The sequence below is a fragment of the Bombina bombina genome, chromosome 3 (assembly GCF_027579735.1).
Source record: "Bombina bombina isolate aBomBom1 chromosome 3, aBomBom1.pri, whole genome shotgun sequence".
Classification (NCBI taxonomy): domain Eukaryota; kingdom Metazoa; phylum Chordata; class Amphibia; order Anura; family Bombinatoridae; genus Bombina; species Bombina bombina.
Genome location: NC_069501.1, coordinates 449,397,126 through 449,402,811, shown reverse-complemented (window position 1 = coordinate 449,402,811; position 5,686 = coordinate 449,397,126). Strand labels below are relative to the sequence as shown.

At 37.0% G+C, this 5,686-nt stretch overlaps 1 protein-coding gene across 1 annotated transcript in view; it reads right to left on the bottom strand.

Annotated features, from left to right (window-relative positions):
- LOC128653415 (complement decay-accelerating factor) overlaps positions 1-4,130 on the bottom strand; it is a 229,878-nt gene extending 225,748 nt beyond the window's left edge. Inside the window, exon 1 of the mRNA XM_053706683.1 lies at positions 3,962-4,130. The gene's annotated coding sequence lies outside the window, so the exon portion shown is untranslated. The remainder of the gene's footprint in view (positions 1-3,961) is intronic.
- Between the last annotated feature and the right edge of the window lie 1,556 nt (positions 4,131-5,686).

The window sequence follows — 5,686 nt, the reverse complement described above, 5'->3', positions numbered from 1 at the left end:
ACGAATGGCAGTAATAAATAAGCTTAGGCAAGCAAAATGAACCTCCAACTTTCAATATATAAGAGCATTGTAAAAGAACAATCCAAAACAGAAACTTTTACAAAATAACTATGTAACTCAGAGCTGACCGTTCCCAGTCCTTCATACGGTAGTTGATTGAGTGAGCTAGGAATTAGGTAGCTGTATACAGCATCATATTAGGGTGTCAAGTGTCTCTAAAATATCAGAGTACAGCTTCATGTGCAGAGACACTTCTGAGAACAACATACCATGACGACAAGAATCTGAGGAGCATGCCAAAAGAGAGAAGCACATGACCCACCACACATATATTCCAGTGTTCTATGTTATCAGCTATGGCGCCAATTCGGCACATAAATTACATGTTTGCCAAAAAGAGTCCTAAATGGTGAAGTCCGTAAATAATATACCCAACCCCAGTCTGTATAATACCTATTTCAGGAGATCTTCTGGAGAGCAAATCAGTTTGCAAACTGATAAAATGCCAAGACATGTTGTTGCATGATCGTACCTGCTACTGTCTGCACATCCAAATATTGATAGCGATGAGTTTGCACCGTGGAAACCATTCCAATATGGTTTATCTGAGATCCAGCTTGACAGATTGTAAGTATAGGACTCACCCTCAGTTAAGTCCTTGGTGCAAGCTAGAATCACGGGCGGGTGGGTGTCACAGATTGCGTCAGCTAGAATAGATGAGACCATATGGGCCTTTCCATGAAAGATGCAAGACTCGGTCTCTAGAGACTCAAATCCGCCTGTCTGGAAAAGCAAGTCCTCCTCTTGAATCTTCTGGATCATTGATGCACAGGGAGCTACCGCATGGATAACACAGATGGGGCAAAAAATGCTTCCACTTCCTCGGTCAAGATCCTGAGATGTTCCTTGATGTCAATGTACATATCGACAGAGAGAAGTTCACTGCAAAGCTTCATATTGAAGTTGTGGGTATTATCGCTCTGTTAGGTTCAGGAGCAGAAGTTGAGGTTTCTTATATGAAGTGAAAATAGTTTGCCGGTATGCCGAACTGACTGCTGAGCTGTTTTGGATTTAGGAGAGCCACTATTCATTCAAGGACTGTCACTGCTGTTGTTCAGCAGAAGCAGTGTTGAGGCTTAATTCTTATATAGTAAAAAGTTGTAGTAGCTGGATTGCCGGTATGTCGAGTGTAGAACCTCTCTGTCTCCCCAAATTGAGTAGCTCAGTCGCTGGGAAGTGCTTTTTACGATCCTTCTCACTTGCGTGATTCTCTTTGTGGAGTTAAAAGATGGCCGCCTTCAAACTAATATTGCCACAAAATCTTGCAGTGTAGCTTTACTCGGCTATATCCCTCAATCTTTAGGCTTCTCCGTTAAGGACCCTGAGCTATTAGGAACCCTGTGATGATCAGTTCAGCTGAGCTGAACGGTCGTATATATAATTATTTGCAATTTGTAGCCAGAGCTATGGCTTCGTGCGACCGTTCAGACTCAGAGCAAGCCCCGCCCCCCTATATTTTTTTACTTTACTTTTAACCATTATCTGTAAAGTGTACCAAGTGAGCGTGTTTTTAGTGAAGTGACAGCAATATATGAAAAAAACAGAAGCCGTTTAACAGGAGAACATGCTGAAATGTTATGCTTTCTGCAATATAATGTTTTTCTACTTAAAGTGACATAATACTCATATGCTAAATCACTTGAAACTGATGCAGTATAACTGTAAAAAGCTGACAGGAAAATATCACCTGAGCATGTAAAAAAGGAAGATATTTTACCTCACAATCTCCTCAGATCAGCAGAGTAAGATCTGTGTAAAAAGTTATACTTCAGCTGTTGCTCAGCTGCAGGTAAAAAAAAATAATTAAGAAATGAACAGCAGCCAATCAGCATCAGCAGTGATGAGGTCATGAACTCTTTTACTGTGATCTCATGAGATTTCACTTAACTCTCATGAGATTTCATAGTAAACTTCCTTAAACTGAATAGGGAAATAAGATGAGTGTGCACGTAAGCTCACTCCCTTAGCTGTCCCGGGACAGACATACTGATTTGCTGCTTACAAGTCCTTTACAATGGGATGTGGCTACTGAGGAATTTTTGAGGTAAAATATCTTTCTTTTTTACATAGAGATGTTCAGGTGATATTTTCTAGTCAGGTTTTTACAGCTATGCTGCATCACTTTCAAGTGTTTCAACATTTGGGTATCATGGCCCTTTAACTGGGAGCATTAAAGAAATTGTGTAGTGCCTAGCTTTGCAGTAGTGACTTAAATTTAATTGTATATCAGTGTGCAGTTTAAAAGGGATTTATGCCATTTTTCTATGTTTTGGGAAGCCATTTAATAAGTTAATTTTCAAGCACTTTGTTTACAATTTTAATAAGCATGTTCAGTTTATACCAGATTTGTGTAGAAATTGTGTTGATTTTTCAAAACTTTAAATGTACAGAATATCGGCCCCTGTTATCGGATATCGGCCTGAAAGGTGGTCAATAATCGGTATCGGTCCTGAAAAACGATATTGGTCTATCCCTAATATATCACCTCCAAAATAATCATCCTCTACTCTACATAGTATCTAATGAAAAGGACAACACACAGGCCCTACCTGGACTGACACTAAACACTGTCATCAGAATTTAAACACACCTCCCTTCTGGCCCAATCGTAAATCTGTTTTGATGCAATGCATGCAAAATATATGAAATAAATTATGCGTAAATAATAAAATAATTATCCTGATTTACCAAAATATATAATTTTAATCATGCAGGAAAAAAATACAGATGGTCTGGTCAGCAACTTTTCCAGAAAGTGACAACATATTAGATTGTTATTTATACCATGCAGTTTACTGAACAAATTGAAGCAACTGAATTTGTGGTGTGTGGGGAAATACATCATGAACTAGGAAAATAGAACAATATGATCTGTGTGCAAGGGGTAGTCAGGAAAAGTGTTGGATACAAAAATGTCAAGTGTGTATATCCTATGAAAGATAAAATAAACCAATTTTTTAAAAAATACTTGTTTTTTAAAGTCCATCTTTTCACATAAAAAACCATAAGGCTTTAAACAACTTAACACCATATTATTTCAAGATATTACCCCTCGGTCCCTTCCCCTACTCAAAACTGGTCCTTCTGTATTGAAAATTGATTCAGAGGTGGCCAGTGTTAAAATTAAAATGCTGATAAAAGCTAGATATATTTTAAAAAAATTATTAATTACATAATTATTTTATTTTGCTTATGTAAAAATGAAGACGTATCACGTAATATATGCAAGTTGCATTGGGAAAAGAGAAACGGCTGTCAAATGTAGAAGTAATAAACATTACACAAAAACGTTAGTTTTAAAGAAACTCTGTAATGTAGAGCACACAAACTCAAGAACATGTGTTCATCTTGAAAATGTAGGGAAAAAAAAGAAGCAACATTAATTTTATGGGGCGGGCATTGTCTATACTGGCAGGTTGGGGTTGTGCCTGGTAAACACTGTGAGAAAAGAAAAGCGCTTCACATTAAAATTGGAGTCACCCACCTAAATGGACATACAAAGGTTATTCACGAAAGTGTTAAATCTTTAAAAACACAAAATGCACAGAAATTAAGGATATAAACAATTTACCATCTCACTGATTTAATTCAACACATTTATTTCTGTCACAAATGTTAAAAGTACAAGTCTAAGAATAAGAAACATTTCTTATTCTAACAACAAACGGAACCCCAGCACACAACACAGGCTGCAGTTAGGACCGCATTACACCATTCTTTACAGCTATGGCATCGCTCACTTCATATAAACATAACCGCTCTCTACTTCCGAGCACAAAATAAGATTATCATCAACTCTCGGTAACCATTTTTAAGGCGTGACTCGTGCATTTACACTAAATCTAAAGCAAAGGCACCGTTATTTAGTGTGTGGCACAACTTTTAATTATTTTTGTCTCACCAAGTTTAAGCCACTTTTCTTCAGACTTCCTATGCGCGTCTTTTATAATCAATACGGTCCCCAGTTCTGAGTTCTGTAGTATAAGTTACACTGCGATGTGAATAACAGAGACTTTAGAAGTTAAAAACTCCCCAAAACGAATAAACACGCCCTGTTACATACGTCACGAACAGGGTCTTCTTACTAGTGAAACGCACCCTGTAAGTTGTAACTCTTACAAGCCAGGAAGGAAGCTGTATAGATAGAGGGTGGTTGGTATTCCTCAACTATTCAAAGCTGTGCGGTAAAGTAAATGATAAGAAAGTTTGCGCAAGAAGAGAAAGTGAAGCCTGGTGAAGAGTAAAATGTAATCTCCTACAGCTATTAGCCATTAGATCATGGTACAAACCCTAAAGAGTGTAGCGCCATTAGTAAGAAATTATATAGGGGTTTAACACAATCTGGCTCCGTTTTTTTTTTTTTAGCAGATACTGCATTTCTCAAGGTAGCTTTTGTTGTCAGCGTGTTACTGCTGCTGTTAACGGTAATCTCTTATTTTAGCCTATTTTATTGGGAGCAGCTGCCCAATTTAGGGCTTGTTTCCATTGAGGTGTTAAATTGTGGAAACTGGTGATAAAAACCTTTATCGCCATTAAAGTCTATGGAGACTTTTTTTAAGTTACCACCAGATTCCACAGTTTACCACCTTAATGGAAACAAGCCCTGGTAACACAATATTTATACTGTGCAATGTTGCAAGTAATCAGAATCAGACTGCATGAAAAACTGTGAAATTAACCATTTCATGCCTTCAGTTACAGTTTAAAAACTAGTATTATGCGCTGTAAAATTAACCCTGTATTGCTTACAGTAACTAGTATTATGCCCTGTAACATTAACCCTTTATTGCCTACAGTAACAAGTATTATGCCCACACACCCCTAAAATATATTTACCTCCCACCAAAAGAAAAAATGTTATCTGCCTGGTTAAAGTGACAGTATACACCAATTTCATAAAACTACATGTAATAGATACTCCTATAAAGATAAATTTGCAAAGATATTGGGTAATATACTGATATAAAACCCTTAAAAACAAAACTTAGAAGTTTAACCATGTGCAAGCCAAATGTTACATTCAAAAAACTTTTTGGGGCACTCATGAAAATTTTGGAAAGTGTTGCCTGGGGTTTATCAAATCTTTTTAAAGGGCTATTATAGTGATACAATGAAATGTTATAATTTGTTAAAGCATGTCATTTTATCATTAGTGATAGGTTACTAGCGCTCCTGATTGCCTTTAACTAGAATTCGACAAGTGAAAAATGACCTTATAAAAGTGTTATTAAGTGTCTAGAATTTGGATTGTGATCAGCCATACAGGACTGGCACCACAATTATAATACAAAAGTCGCTCCCCATAAACAATGAAAATGGTAGATTGTGATTTTGTTAAGATCGCAAAAATGGCTCATTTGCAGCTGTTAAAGGGCCGCTAAACACAGCAGAATAGCATAATCAGTAAATGTATAATAAAAAGACAATGCAAAAGCACTTAGTTTGAATTTCAAATGAGTAGTAGATTTCTTTCTGACACATTTTCAAATTAGTTCTATTTTCCCTCCCACTGCATCATGTGACAGCCATCAGCCAGTCACAAGATGCATATACGTAAATTCTGTGAATCTTGCACATGCTCAGTAGGAGCTGGTGCCTCAGAAAGTGCGCATATAAAAAGATTGTG